The sequence below is a fragment of the Dermacentor albipictus genome, chromosome 7 (assembly GCF_038994185.2).
Source record: "Dermacentor albipictus isolate Rhodes 1998 colony chromosome 7, USDA_Dalb.pri_finalv2, whole genome shotgun sequence".
In the NCBI taxonomy this organism is placed as follows: domain Eukaryota; kingdom Metazoa; phylum Arthropoda; class Arachnida; order Ixodida; family Ixodidae; genus Dermacentor; species Dermacentor albipictus.
The window spans coordinates 110,525,219-110,541,081 of NC_091827.1; the positions used below are offsets into that span (position 1 = coordinate 110,525,219).

Below are 15,863 nucleotides of genomic sequence, written 5' to 3' on the forward strand. Positions count from 1 at the left end.
CACTAAAGTCAAGTGCCGCCTGCAGGATCTCCTGCTGCTCATCAACTGGTCGTGTTGCAGTCCATAGCGTGATGTCACCTGCGTAAATTGTGAAGCCCAGTTCGGAAATAGCTTCCAGTCGCTCAGCCAGGTCTATCATAGTCAAATTAAAGAGGAGGGGTGATAGTATGGAGCCTTGTGGGACTCCCACTATGTTTGGGTAAACCTTTCGAACTTCTCCGTCTACTCGCATGCAAAAAGTGCGATCTTGAAGGAAGGAACGCACAAAGTTGAGGGGGTGGCCAGTGATTCCGTGCGTCTCAGCTGCCTCGATGATTGCCTCATGCGTCACAGTGTCAAAACCTTTACGGAGGTTCACCGCCACCAGGACGCTCGGGTGTCGCTTTCCGCGACCGACCGTCTTTCGAGGCAGTACACCCTCCCTCACAAGTAGGAGGCTGTCATGAGTGCCAAAGTTTGGTCTAAACCCTGTCTGTGCTGGATGAAAGCAACCCTCTGTTTCTAGAAAGTGAGATATGCGTGTCAAGGCCATTCGCTCCGCAAGCTTACGCGTAGTAAGGGTGAGAGACACAGGGCGCATGTTCGACAGTACATCTGGCTGTTTGTCTGGTTTCGGTATGGGTGTCACTACCGAATGCTTCCATCCTGCCAGGATTTCAGCGTTGATCCACACTTCGTTAATCTCCTCGAGAAGCGTATTCTTCCAGATTCCTCAGAGCCGCCCACGTCACGCCGTCACAGCCTGGCGCGCTGATGGAAGAAAGTGCCTGTTCGAGCTCGAAGAGTGAGAATGGGGCCTGGATGCCCTCATAGGTCACTGGCGGTGTTTTCCGGTTAATGTCGACGTTCGGGGGCGTCGACGGTTGGGGAAAAAACGTGTTCGCGGCATCATCTTGGAGTTGGCTGACTGACTGGCTAGTTTTGAGCAAGACGTTTGAAATAGCGCTGCGTTTTTTACGCTGACCTGTCATAGCCTTGAACATGTGCCACACATTGTGGAGGCCAGTTCTTTCGTTGAATGATAAAGAGCTTCTTGATGCGCATGCTTCTTGAAACCTCGGTTATATCTTTGTGGAGTTCATATTCGGTTACTGCGTTGTTCGTGGGACAGAAAGTTATATGGCGTTTCAGGAGATCAACTTCTTGCGGGCTTAAACTCTGGGATATGTCTACTACATTACGGTCGTGCTCAGGATGCTCCCCTGTAGCACCATCGGTGGAGCTATGTGCTGTAGGGGTGACAAATTTATCATTTAGCACTGAAACGCTGACATCAAGGGAGTTCATTTTAGATGCGGAATACATGAGAGAAAACCATGTGGATGTATTGGCATTGTTAAAGTCAGAAATGAAGGAGAGCGGCATCTGTTCACCATGTGACCAAATCATGAAAACATCGTCAATGTAACGCTTGTAATGCAAATGTTTTAGTGCCCGTATTAGCCGAAACTTGTTTCCTAGTTCACTCATAAATATATTGGTGTAATTTGGGCCGATCCGCGTACTCATTGACATTCCACTCGCTTGTTCATAGTGTTGACCTTGAAATTCAAAGTTGTTTAGTTCTAAATTAGGTGTCAGCAAAATGGTCAACATATTGCTGTCGACAAGTTGCTTGGGTAATGCTGCTCGGTCAGAATTGACGACCGCCCTGATGCCATCTTCGTGCGGAATGTTGGTGCACAAGGATGCCACATCAAGTGCACCCAAAAGAGAGCCTTGAGGAATATTACGATAATATGATTCCGATGATGGCCGGACCCCGTCAATAGATCGCTTCATACGTGGGTCTGCTTGACTGTACATATTTGCCCGGATGCAGAAACGTTCTTTTTATTATAGATATATATATATATATATATATATATATACACACTTCAAAATAAACTATAAAAACAAAAAAAACAAAAATTGTTCACAGCCTAAGCAGGGGTGATGGTCTGTAGTGGGCAAAATAGTTTTTGAGATATAACAGAAAAGACACGTTCATAACTGGCCAGCATTCCACGTAAGAAACGTATGGATTATAGGCTGTGTTATATGCAACTTTATTTTCTCCTGCACGGAACTGCCATAGGCAGTTCATAGTTCCAGGCCATAGGCTTGAAGTGGTGTTGTAGTCGATGCTTCCAGGGACGTATAGCGACGCTCAGTGCGCGGGTCTCTTATCCTCACAAGAACGAGACAGTTCCATAAGAGGTGCCGAACTGTCAAATGAACACCGACGTTGCACGTATTCCCCGTGCCAAGTGAGTGGTGTGGCTAGAGTGACCATTGTGTGCACTCGTTACATAACGAAAAGTACCTTCCTTTTCAACTACAAGCACTCATTAAGAGCTACCAAGAGGCGCTTGCCTTCCATGAAAAACACTGTATTTGTGGGAATTCTATTTATGGTACTTACAAGGCGGAGTCAGCTGAAAGAGCCATCGAGAAGCCGGGCATAAACCGACGGGTTGAATGACGCACATAATAAGTTGTGGTAAAAGCTACCAAAGGGTGTAAATTAAGCACACTGTGAAGAAACAATTGGTTCTACGTCCTCATCTATCATGACAGTATTGTATAAATGCCGCAGTAAATGAAGTGGCAGAATGTCACAATGAACACCATTGCTTTTAGAAGGCATGTGAGGTTTCACGATATGAAAACCTAAGTCAATGTGTGTTTAGTCCTACAGACAGCATTTCAAGATAAGAGGGTGTCCTTGCGGGCAAAACAATATGCAAGAAATATCACGATAAATGTTGATCGTAATGCAGTTAGCATTTGACCAGTGTAGCAAAACATAGCATTTCTGAAGTCACATTTATTGATGCCAAGAAATCAGATGGCCCAGTGAGACGAAAAGCAGGCAACTGTGCCAAAGAAACTACACTTGAATTGCCTTTGGTCATGACGCCACGTCATGCTCGCGCCTCGTTGGAGCAGAACGGGCGAACAGGCACAGCAATAAGAGACAACGCTTCAGGGCGCACACGTAAACACGGACGAGCAGAGAAAGCAACAAGAACGCCGTCTTGTCACTGACCGGCGATGTTTCATAATGCTATTCACAACCAACGAGTCGAGCTGTGTACGCTCAGCAAAAGGGAACACCTGATGCCACGCTGGCGCGCCAGATGTTGCGTAAGGGAGAGGGTTTGGCCGTGAGGCCACATCCGCCTTGCTCTCACTCTCTGTAGCCTTTGTTATACGCGCGTTCCTTGTTCGCGCAAGCTCTCGCTTACGTTCTAGTTTGGCCTCTGAATGATCAAGTACAAGAAAATGAAGTAAAAGAGAACGGAATAAACTGAAGAAGAAAAACGTTGGCTTTTGGGGGTTCCGAACCTAGGACCCCGCGTTCAGAAGCCGAGTGAGTCAGCCACTGAGCTAAAGCAGCACTTTTTTTCTTTCTTTCATTTATGATATTTATAACAGTAGCATATAGACCGATAAAACATTCACCAGTTGTGAATAGTCTTAGAATTGCGGGAAAAATGAGTCACACACAAGACGCAGCATTCATACTTTGGGTGGCAACATTGGTGCCACTTTAGAAGTGTTGTAAGGATAGACACTTCACCAAAATGGGGTACCAGATCGGTTGAATATCAAGTCCATCATCAGCATGTTTTAGCTGCACAGGCATCTGAATGAAATGCACGCCTGTAGCTACAACCTGTTCGGCCTTGAGATGCATCATTCGTACTTTCCACAAACTGTGTTTTCCCATGTAAAAAGTACCTGTCGAAAGATGTATTGTCATTAGGGATCGGCAGCAAGTATCATACCGTATGAGCGCTCATTTGAAAGATCTTCTTCAATGTCCGTTGGACGCCATCCCAATATATTATTACGCCTTCGCAGCAGATAAAACAATCTTTAATTGTCTCTGCCACATTACAACGATGACAGTTAACCCAAGAGACAAAGGTGTCTTATCCTCTAGCCATGTTTTTAATGGTGTGGTTGCACTGTGAGGTATAAATAAATGGCTTTGGCTTAGCTAAGGTTAAGCCCAGGATGCGAAGCATACTAGCCTTTATTTTAGTTGTTGAGCCACTGTAAAAATTTCCATTGGTTCAGTGGAGTGAGAGTGTCATATATAACGGAGATTTGTAACTTGCGCTTTGCGGTCTGACGAGTGGCCCTTTCCTTTCCCGCCATCACGCTATACAACAGGCCTCGACGAGAGCGCGCCGCTCTTTTGTACAGCTGTTATGACGCCAGTGCCCTAGCGGGAGGAACGGGAGTTAGACCGCAGCACCGGCAGTGCGACCGCAGACGAGCGCCAGAGTTCAGCCCGGCTTGCAGCTCTTGTGACGTCAGTGCCCTAGCAGGAGGAGTGGGAGTTAGGCCGCAGTACCATCTGTGCGACCACAGGCGAGCGCACGAGCTGAGACCCGGGTATGTAGCTACGCGGCCGCAAGCGAGCGCACGAGTTGAGCCTCCGCTTTTGCAGCTGTTATGACGTCATATGGTAGCTACGCGGCCGCGCGCGGCGCAGAAAGGAAGAGCGTGGTTGTGCGGCTAGTATGCTTCGCATAAAAGAATATTTTGTGGCAAGGGGATGAGTATGCTTTACGAACTCACCTTAATATATCATGGCTTGGCCATTAAATGCGAAAAAATCGTTAAACTGTAGGAGCAAAAAGCAATGACAGCAAATCTTTTCATAACGTTTTACGCGACACGGAGCCCAAATATGCAGTAGAAAACCGAATTGCCAGAAAATGAACGGCCAAGTAAGCTCCTTGCATGGGCCCTCATAAGACTAAAAGCGAAGAAAATTTTGAAGAAACAGCCAAATCTGGTAAAGCATTAACAAGGGCGACTTGCATGAAGGACCGAATTATTGGATGGAAAATGTCACGAAAAAAAAAGAAAAGATACATTATTTGCCGCATACAAAAATGTACGAAGCCCAGCCATGATCACTAACTGCCTAAATATATTGCCTCGCCTCATGGGCTCCGAAGTGAAAGGCCATACGGCGATTGCAAGAATTTGGTGAATGTGTTGGATGTAGAGCCTGGCGCAATGAATACCTTACAATTGGTAGTAAATAAAAAAAAACGCTGATTGCAGGCTCCAGCTTTTACAAGAATAAAAAGTCGGTGTGGAAGGAATCTCTGGGCGTAACTTAGTGAGGCCAGAACCCGTTCATTCGAATGGAGCACACATAATTTATATGCGTCCAGTGCCAAGCCCAAGGTACTTTAGCGCAACATAAGTCTACTCGATGCCTGCAATCTTTTTCTCCTTTCTAGCACCATGATCTAAACAATAACTCTAAAGTTTTCGAGGAGTCCATTCGTGCTCCTGATATACTGCGAAATTTCTCCATTGTCAATACTACGTCTTCAATATCGATCTTTTCCGTCCAGAAGAACGCTAGATCATCTTTAGAAGCTAAGACCCTTACTTCATTACCCAGTATAATGAAGGCGTCGATATAAGTTGACATAATTACGCTTGAATATAGTGCTTCCAGGTGAAGGGCCAATAGTAGGGAGGGACATCGGGCATCCTTGTTTACTGAAGAGAAAATGGAAACGGGTTAAGACAAATGACCATTAATAACTAAACGAGTAGAACAACACATGTAGCAAACTCTAACGCCTTTAAGCACAACCAAGTCAACATTTGGGTGCTCCAGAAGAGAACATAAATAGAAATAAACGAGAAGCTTTAGCAAGGACTTCCTGAAGCATTGCAAGCTGCCCAGTGGGACCGTAAGAGTAATGAAGACGTGTACGAGTGATATGTACATTGATTTGGATGGATCGGCCCCTAATTCCGCACATCTACTTCGAACCAATGAGAACTGATATCCCAAATTGCAATTTATCAGATTTCATGAATGATGTAGTAGCAAAATTTTATGATCCACGTTTCACAGTGGTCATTGGTCTCTAGCTTCTAAGAGAACGCAGTTTCACATTACCTGAAGGTGTAGGAAATAATACAGCGTGTGTTTTACGAAAACATTCTGGAACAGTATCCACCTTTAAACTTGTAATAAAACATCCATTAATGTGGGACTGATACTTGCTGTGAAAGCTTTGTAAACTTCACTTGACAGTCGATTATGCCGGGTGTTTTCAATAGAGTCAGCTAAACCATAGTTACTCAATTTGTTGGATTGTAAGAATACCTCTGATGAACGTAGACTCATCATCCTGCAAAAATCTTACGAGAGCCGCAACATTCTACAAGACTTTTGCAGTGTAATTTTCGGGAGGGGTACTGATCAACACACTGTAGTAAGTATTCAACTAAGAAATTGTCATTCTTGTTTGTTGGACGACCCCGTTAGAGTATATTTCCGGAATCACTTTGGGAACAGCTTTGCACCAATCATCACTCAAAGCTCGACGCGCTGGCTGCTCGGGGTGGAAAGCAGGCCTATTTCGAGGTTGAACTCGCGCTACATTGTAACGCAGTGCGTCATACTTTTGCCAGTGACACTTCGAATTTTCTCTGTCATTATTGCAAGTGCCTGGCTTTGCGCATTCCATCGCATTCCAGGATTGTTTTAATTTTTTATATAGAATACTTTCACGAATCCAATTTCTACAGTCACTGTGCGAGCCTCTTGCTGAAATGGTTACGAACCAGCAAATAACGGCAAGCCAGTAGAAAAATACGTTGTTAGGGCCATACGAACGTGATTTATAAATTCGGGGAAATTTAGAAGCTCAGAGTTGGTCTGGTTATTTTCATATTGTGCGCACGCACTTATATTTTTAAATATACAAGTGATATTTGACCATTCTTAGTGCGTTGACAATGTATAGTTTTAAGTTATGAAGCTTCTTTAGTTAAAGGAAGAAGGATAGTGTGTGAAACCTGTGTGGCAGAGACTGACATGTCGTGCAAATATAACCGTTTAGACGGATTCTGGAAACAGAAGTTTGCGCCCGATCTGTATACTTGTGCCTTTCTCAGTCCATGATTCTTGCGCTACTCGTCAAGGTGTTTAGCTATGAACCAACCGTCCCGAACTAAACATTTATTTAAACTTACAGAGTGTCCACTGTGGTCGGAAATTAGTTACAGATTTCTCCCCCATCATTGCTTTGAACATACAATGATACGAGAACGAAATTAGGATGGTAATACAGGACACTCATTGAAAGAGGAGTGATAAAGATACATAAATCCAATCAAAGCGGGCGTAAAAGCGACCTTGAATACGTATGTAAGAGCCCGACGCGTGGCCAGGCACTCCTATATCTATGAGCCCTGCATTCTCTATTACGTTAGATAAAACTTCACCACTCCTGTCCCGCTAAATTTTCATCTCGCTTCGATCACTAGGATCACACACAAAATTGAAATCATCCATTAACACAATGCAGCCTTCACAGTCCATTACACTGGACACAGTATCAAACAAAACATTCATTCAGCAGCGTCAGTAAAGGCATAGAGGTTGACTATTGGGCGTAAATCAAATGACCGGCACTTTGAAAGCACTAAGCCCAGATAGGCAGTTGGAAATGCAAGGAACATTCTGCGTAGGCTGGCGAGTAAACGTCATTGGTTTGAGTTCCTTATTAACTATAGCTCAATTAACTTCTTCTTCATTAAAAACAAAGATCATGAGTTTGATGCCCACAATTCTTCATGGTTCTAGCCAACCAAAGGTCGAGGGTTCTTAACCTTAAAAACACAAGTTAGAGAGTTCTGTAGAATTTCGCATCTTTCATGTCATCTATGCGTTTTCATCCAATGTCGACGCACCAATGAGACATAAGGATTTCGTCTTCAGCATAAAATTGCGTGGGCGTTCTTATAAACGTGCAAGTGCGAAACCTTATCCTTATGACAATAGAGATACCTTGCAAGTTGTTGAAGATTCTTTTTTTTCTCGCTTCTGTTTTGTAGTATACGGTGCCATTCCGTATTTCTAGCTTTTTCCTTATTTGAAGGCATCAGTGCCGAAGGTATGTGGTTTTGCAGAACTTCGCCGGGCACACTACTGCCGTTTTTTTTAAATATGCATGTCCAACACGCAATCTTGAAATAATGGGAACGGAAGCTTTCATGTACAAATGAGACAAATGCCATGCTCTAAATCTTCCCACTTCACTCTTGCGTGCATCGCGCAAGCGAAAGAGCAAGACACGCACGTGCTCTTGTGCACCCGTGCTATGTGAGGTGAACCATCGCGCGATAACTTGAATAAATGCTAATGCAACGATACACGTACCTGTGCAATTGCGGACTCAAAGTTAGAGCTTCTAGCTTCGGTACTATGGACCAAGGTTTGATTTTACCATCATACGTGTGATTAAACGTTTTGCCTATCAGCTATTTGCAAGGCAGCAACATCCAGCGACCAGCGTGAGAAAGGTCCGGGAAGGGTCGTCTTTCGCAAAACAAATTATCTTAATGTTTATTGAAACAGAAACAAATTGTTTATGAGTGCTAATAGTCTGCCTTTAGGCCGTACGCAAAAGAGGACAACTACAGGTAGCGGTGATATAAGTGCTCCTGCTGAAACCATCGACGGCAAACATGACGCGAGGCTATGCCACGAGGGATAACTTCTGTTCTCGGCCAACCACCAACTTCGACAGTGATGCCAAAGAAGAAAAGCTAAGAATTGGGAGCCAAGTCGGCAAGCGTGGAAGATGTAGACGGACAGAAAAGATTGTGTCCGGGATCGCCAGTAACTGTCATTTATTGTTTATCTACTTAAGTCTTCTTTAGCCTACCCATCTCTCGGTTGCATACTGCATACTTCAGGGGGGTCTTCTTAAGATGCCGGCATGTAGGTGGGACCCTGCGGTGATCATATGCTCGGACATTCACCGTCATGGAGTCGTCATTCTGTCATTGTCATCACACCATCATCTACGCGCGGTCGTCTCCATACAGTGTGGTCATGCTGTCTTTGTCACGTTTTCCTGGTAACATCATAATCACTTCAGAATCATCGTCCCATTGTCGTCCCGCTGTCGCTCTGATACCGTCTTCTTCGTTCAAGCAGCATCTTTGTTCTTCGACATTTTTTTCTTAGTCATGCTGTCGCTATTCAGAAGAGATTATGTGCCTTTGTATTCCCATTGGTGTCATTTTGTCACTCTCGTGCATTCGTTAACATCATGCCCTCACCCACATACACTAGTACTCTTCAAGTCGCCTTATACCATCCTCCTCACACTTTCATCGTTATAAGAAGATTATTTCAGCATCGCCATCTCATTTTAGACATGCCCGCTTCGTTTTCCTAACGCATTCATTGTTCTATCAATGTGATTCCTTCTGCGTCCTTCTATAGTAGTCATTGCATCGTCATCACGGCTTCATCGACGTATAGTTTTGACGCGGTATACTTCAGAGTTCCATAGCGAAATCAGACGGCGAAAGAGACGGTGTATATTGCATATAGTTCGAGAAAAGGAGGCTTCAATGAGACGACTGTAGAGTGCAAAAAAATTATTTTGAGCAACGCAGTCTGCCACTGCATTGCTTATAAATAAATATCATTACCATGAAGAGAGATTTTGAGAAGGATTCTCACATAATATAATTATTTTACGTTCTTCTCGTTCTATTGCGGTGCTTTTATCTCTCTTTTTACTCATTGCAGAGCAGTAAGTATACAGTCACACCAATGCCTCGAACATCTCCACTATCTTAAAAACTCTTTCACAGCAAATCAAGAGCGGTTTTGACCATCATGTAGAGCTAGCGATTCGGCAGAAACATTCCCGAAAGTTTCTGTTACTCTGGATTTCTTGAAATTAAAACGAAATGTATCGCTTCATAAAGCTTCACGCTCACAAGCTTCAAACAGCGCTTTATTGATTGTAAAATTCTGCATTTATTCGCGCATAAGAATATGATACTTCCATTCCGCGTAGTAGTCGCAGGCTAGTCGATTTTCTCGCACATTCCGTTGACACACCTCTGAAATAAGAAATCAGACATCCTTCTTTAGACTCATAAAATTTCAGAATTTCAAAATTTCAATGTTCTGAGTTCGTGTTTTATTAATTTCAAATAACCTAAGCCTCTCAAGCGTCTTTTAGGTCTAAGAAAAATTGTTCGAGAGAGACAGAGAAACATCCCTGTAGAACATACAAAAATAAAGTCATCAAGAAAAATAAAGCTGTTTGGCCCACGACTTCGGTTCTTCTAAAGAAGTAATACTTATCTGTGTATCTGCTTAAAATAGGTTCTGACATTCAACTACGAGAAATGGACACGTGATAACCTGGCCAGGCTAAACAGCGGACGCTCGCGATTAGTACTTTCGCGAAGTACAAAACGCGAAACACTTTTGGCGAAGATTACATGTCGTGGTATACATATTGCTCTAGGCAATATATATACGGTAAGCATTTGGTACAATTTTATAAATGATTTATCAAATAAAATTATATATGTAAAATAAGGAAACATCGAATATTAAAGTTTAGATAATATTTATTTATATCGCACTGTATTTTATAAAAGAAATAAAAATTAATATGGTTTTATTATTTCATTATTTGAGTATTATTGTTTCTGTTCCGAAAAAATCAGTTTTGTGTGGTGAAGGCGTAGGCTTCACATGAAAAGTCGTAGGTGCTATTTCACTCCCTTGCTAAGGTCCAATATGTGCCACTCGAATCAGGCCACGCTGAGCTGTCACGGCAAACTTTCAGTGTATGTATATTCACGTAACGGTGCAAAATCCAGAACGGTGACCCGTACACAATGGTGTACAACTGATAAAAATAATTTTGAAATCGGCGCAGCCCTTCTCACGATGACTCCTGACGGTATTCTGTTAGCATAGGTAGCATTGATTCAGTATAGTGGCACAAGCAATTGCCACCTACGAAACCACTTATGTACGAGACGTGTACTGAGCAGAAGACGTCTTTCGCACTTCCGTAAGAACAGTCGGCGCCATCTAGCACCACCGTCACGAAGCCGGCCCGCCGGTGCAGGTGAACTCGAAGAAACTTGTCAATCGGCAACTGGGTTCCTATCTTGTTAATGTTTCAGGACACGCTGCGCCATCTACCGGCACTGCCGAGAGAAGTCTGCGTGTTGCTTGAGAGATAATAACCGTGGCGCACTCGTGTTGCCCGTGTCTCCGTTTGCTGAGCATTGTTCCCTTCCCTGCCGCGCACTTAGCCGCGCAAACACAAGGACCGAAATAGGCGAAATGTTCGTCGAAGAGCGGCACGCGCCTAGTGCATTTGTGGCGGAGCCTGTTTGAGGGTCGCGTCCTTGAGTAACCCTCCTCATGTAGGTTCGATTGCTCACAGCGTCGTAAAAATTTAAGGGAACGTTTTCTCATTACAGAGCGGCCCATTCTTAGTGGCACGTACCTAGTTTCCCAAGGGGGCGTCAAAGGTATTCAATGAAGAGCCGCACACACCTACTGGGACATACCCAGTATCCCCCGCTGATATGAAAGATGTTCAGTGAAGATGAGCACGGGCCAAGTGACACATACTCAGTGTTCCAAATCTTTGTGAAAGTTTCTTTGAACAGCGGTACCTACCCAGTCCTGTATGTGCAACAGCTCATGTCTGCGTGAAAGTGGTTCGTAGTAGAGCAGCACCTATGTACACCTTGCCACATGCTCATTGACTCAAGTTGGTGGGAGGGCGGGTGTCGAATTCTGGTCGCTCAGCACAGCCTCTCGATGCGCTGCACACTCCCCCATAGACAACCCAGTGACGCATGTATGCGGGAAAACTGTTGCGCACCAGCGCATATATATATATATATATATATATATATATATATATATATATATATATATATATATATATATATGTGTGTGTGTGTGTGTGTGTGTGTGTGTGTGTACATACATATAGATATGCAACCAAATAAAGAGCACCTTTGGAAGGTACATGCTGCATCTTATGAATGATCATGGCTATCAAATGTAAGGCAACTGAGCCAATATCGGTCGTCGATCGGAATCCCCACCTGGCAACGCGGGCAATAGACCGGCATGAACATCGGATCCTGCGCGTGATATAAAAGCCCGCCACAACTGCTCTCTGCTGGGCAGACGCCGCTACGACAATGCGATGCTCACCGCTTCTGTTGTTACAGGTTAGTTACCTGGACAATACCAGCGGCGTTAAGTGCAATAATTGCTGTCTAATAGCAGTGTCGTGCCCAATTGAGCTCTATGGCAGTGTCGAGCGCACCCTGTGCTACTTTGTGCGACTTCATGCTTATTTCTGTGTCTCGTTGCCACTGATACTGTCGGGGGATGTCGAACCTAATCGTGTCCTGAATATTCTGGCTTCGACATTGTACGCAGGATAGAAGCAGGGCAAACTGCAATTTTGGTGGAACTTAAGCGGATAAAGGAGAAACAGGACGCCACAGACGTTGAGGTGAAATGCCTTAAGGACAGAGTCGCCATTCTCATTTCTATACTTAGCCTATGTAAAACATCCGGTACAGACACACCTGTCATCATCCAGTCATTTTCAAGCCAGTTAAAGACGATAACTTCAAGGTGCGAGGACGCCGAAAACAGACTACGTATACGAAATGTACTTTTTTGGCATCAGTGATGAGGCTGCCAAAGGGGACGCCAGAGGGGACGCCGAAGACTAGAAAAATTATAGACCGATCAGCTCACTGTCCGTTGCCTACAAAGTATTTACTACGGTAATTGCGAATAGAATCAGGAACACCTTAGACTTCCGTGAACCAAAGGACCAGGCAGGATTCCGTAAAGGCTACTCAACAATATACCATATTCACACTATCAATCAGGTAATAGAAAAATGTGCGGAATATAACCAACCCTTATATATAGCTTTCATTGATTACGAGAAAGCGTTTGATTCAGTTGAAACCTCAGCAGTCATGGAGGCATTGCGGAATCAGGCTATAAACAAGCCGCATGTAAAAATACTGAACGGTATATATAGCAGCTCTGCCGCCACCATAGTCCTCCATAAAGAAAGCAACAAAATCCCTATAAAGAAAGGCGTCAGGCAGGGAGATACGATCTCTCCAATGCTATTCACAGCGTGTTTACAGGAGGTATTCAGAGACCTGGCTTGGGGAGAATTGGGGATAAGAGCTAATGGAGAATACCCTAGTACCCTGCGATTCGCTGATGATATTGCCTTGCTTAGTAACTGAGGGGTCCAACTTCAATGCATGCTCACTGACCTGGAGAGGCAAAGCCGAAGGGTGGGTCTAACAATTAATCTGCAGAAAACTAAAGTAATATTTACCAGCCTTCTGAGTCCGAATCAATATTATATAAGAGAACAGCAGCTTACGATAGGGAGTGAGGCACTGAGGAATACATCTACTTAGGACAGGTAGTGACTGCGGATCCGGATCATGAGACTGAAATAATCAGAAGAATAAGAATGGGCTGGGGGGCGTTTGGCAGGCATTCTCAGATCATGAACAGCACGTAGCCATTGTCCCTCAAGAGAAAAGTATATAACAGCTGTGTCTTACCAGTACTCACGTACGGGGCAGAAACCTGGAGGCTTACGAAAAGGGTTCTACATATATTGAGGACGGGACAACGAGCTATGGAAAGAAAAATGATAGGTGTAACGTTAGGCGATAAGAAAAGAGCAGATTGGGTGAGGGAACAAACGCGAGTTGGATAGATGGATGGATGGATGAAAAAATTGGAGGACGCTTAAGCTTCGCCTTCAAGAGTGGAACGCGATAGCGTTCCCGTCGACCCGCCAATGGGTGTAAGACAATGGGCTACAGGGCAGCCATCACTTACGAGGCGCCCCGAATCAGACGCGGTGAGCGTCGAGCCATATGGTCGAGCAACGCGGCGTTCGGCGCAGCAACGAAACGTGCGCCTGAGCAAGCGGAGCGAACCAAAGAACTCGGTATCCCGGAGGGGGAAATGATGCACGCCAGCCAAACGCCGTGATCGGCACGGGCAGAGAGATAGAGAGATAGTGATCTAAAGAAAGGAAGGACGCTTGATTCTACAGAGGGAGCCAGGCGAAGCGTTGTCAGGGGAGAGAGTCCGAGCAGCGCCTCCTCTATAGAGGAGGCGCTGGTCCGAGCCGCGACAGCTCCAATGCGCGCGTGGCGCGCCATCTGTCGGGGCAGCGCCGTACATGGAGAGGAGGGGGTCTTCTGTGTTTGCCGCAAGATGGCTCTCCGTGTGCGGAAAGCGCAGAAGAAATGCAGCGAAACGCACATCGCTACTCGTGTAATTGCGACTTCTGTAAGTTACATGTTCATAATTACCGATATACACCACAGTATAACTTTCCACGGCTCGTTTCGAAGGCAACACCGCATTCACTAGAGGCGCGTTTGTACCTTTTGGAAGCATCGAAATCGTGGCTGAGTGGTAGCGTCTCCGCCTCACACTCCGGAGACCCTGGTTCGATTCCCACCCAGCCCATCTTTGAAGTTGCTTTTTATTTATGGAGTGCCTGCCGTGATTTATCGCTCACGGTCAACGCCGCAAAACGCTGACGCCGACACCGACACCCGACGCCGACACCCGACGCCGACACCGACGCCGACGACACCGGCTTTTCTGCGACACGAGCTCCTTAACGCTATCGCGTTAAAACTTTATTAGGGTCCTTTAGGGCGCGCCGTAGCGCGCAGCGGGCCGCTCCCACGTCGGGACAGAGAGGCCGAGCCTCTCCGCTGCGTCGCGGGCCCGTTGGATAGCCCATAACTGTTCTTCGAGGTTGGGGCTGTGTAGAACAGCATCCCAGCGTGAAGAAATGTTACTTTCATCGCCGCGTAACGCGGGGCATCGCCAGAGCAGGTGAGGTAAGTTCGCTAAGTCATTGCATAGTGCACATGCATTTGTCGTCTGAATTTCGGGGTATATCTTGTGCAGAAGTAGGGGGTTTGGGTATGCCCCCGTCTGTAGAAGCCTTAGTGTCAAAGCCTGAAGTCTATTGAGTTTGCAATGTGGGAGAGGGTAGATCCTCCGAGCCAAGTAAAAGTGCTTAGTGATTTCGGTGTACGAGGAAGGAGAGTCCCGATTGTCAGTACCCCCGGCGTCACGCTGCCCGATAGCTACGCGGTTGATGATGCCTCGCGCAGCTCCGTGTGCCGACTCATTGAGGTTGGGCGGAGCACCCTCCATTTGTCCCATGTGGGCTGGAAACCAGATTAATGTGTGTGGCTTGATCTCTTTGCTTCCTAATATCCCTAGGGCCAGCTCGCATATGGTTCCTTTGGCAAATGCCCTAACAGCTGCTATCGAGTCATTGTAGATTGATGTCCTCTTCTCGTCCAATAAGGCCATCGCTATTGCAGCCTGCTCTGAGATTTCAGAGGACGTCGTCCGAATTGAGATTGCGTTCGTTATGCGGCTTTCATGATTTACGCTAACTACAGCGAAGGCCTGTCCGTCGGCGTAGCGCGCTGCGTCTACGAAACTGTTCTGCGAAGCCCGTTCACGAGCCTTTACCAGGAGAGCCTTCGCGCGCGCCCGACGTCTTCCCACGTTGTGTTCTGGATGGACGTTTCGTGGGATAGGCGCGACAGTGATGCGGTGCCGCTGCTCTCGAGGGATGCTGCAGAACTTTGTTTCGATTACTCTGGAAGGAACGCCCAGCTCCTGTATGATGTGTCTTCCAGCTTGTGTGGTAGATAGCCTGATGAACTGGGCCCTCTCCTGTGCTTCCGCTATTTCGTCTAGCGTGTTATGCATGCCAAGTTCAAGTAAGCGTTCCGTGGGAGTGTATATGGGGAGGCCGAGAGCTCTCTTGATTGCCTTCCTGATTAATGCATTGAGATTATCCCTCTCCGATCTTTGCCAGTTGTGCATGGCCGCGACGTAAGTGAAATGACACATTACGAACGCATGTACCAATGTCACGAGGTTACCTTCTCCGAGGCCTTGCTGGCGGTTGGCCACTCTTCTGATT

At 45.7% G+C, this 15,863-nt stretch overlaps 1 long non-coding RNA gene across 1 annotated transcript in view; it reads left to right on the plus strand.

Moving 5' to 3' along the window:
- The first annotated feature begins 3,222 nt into the window (after positions 1-3,222).
- The window catches only part of LOC135907315 (uncharacterized), an 87,451-nt gene continuing 74,810 nt past the window's right edge, over positions 3,223-15,863 (plus strand). Inside the window, exon 1 of the long non-coding RNA XR_010565972.2 lies at positions 3,223-3,355. This is a non-coding gene — a long non-coding RNA (uncharacterized lncRNA). The remainder of the gene's footprint in view (positions 3,356-15,863) is intronic.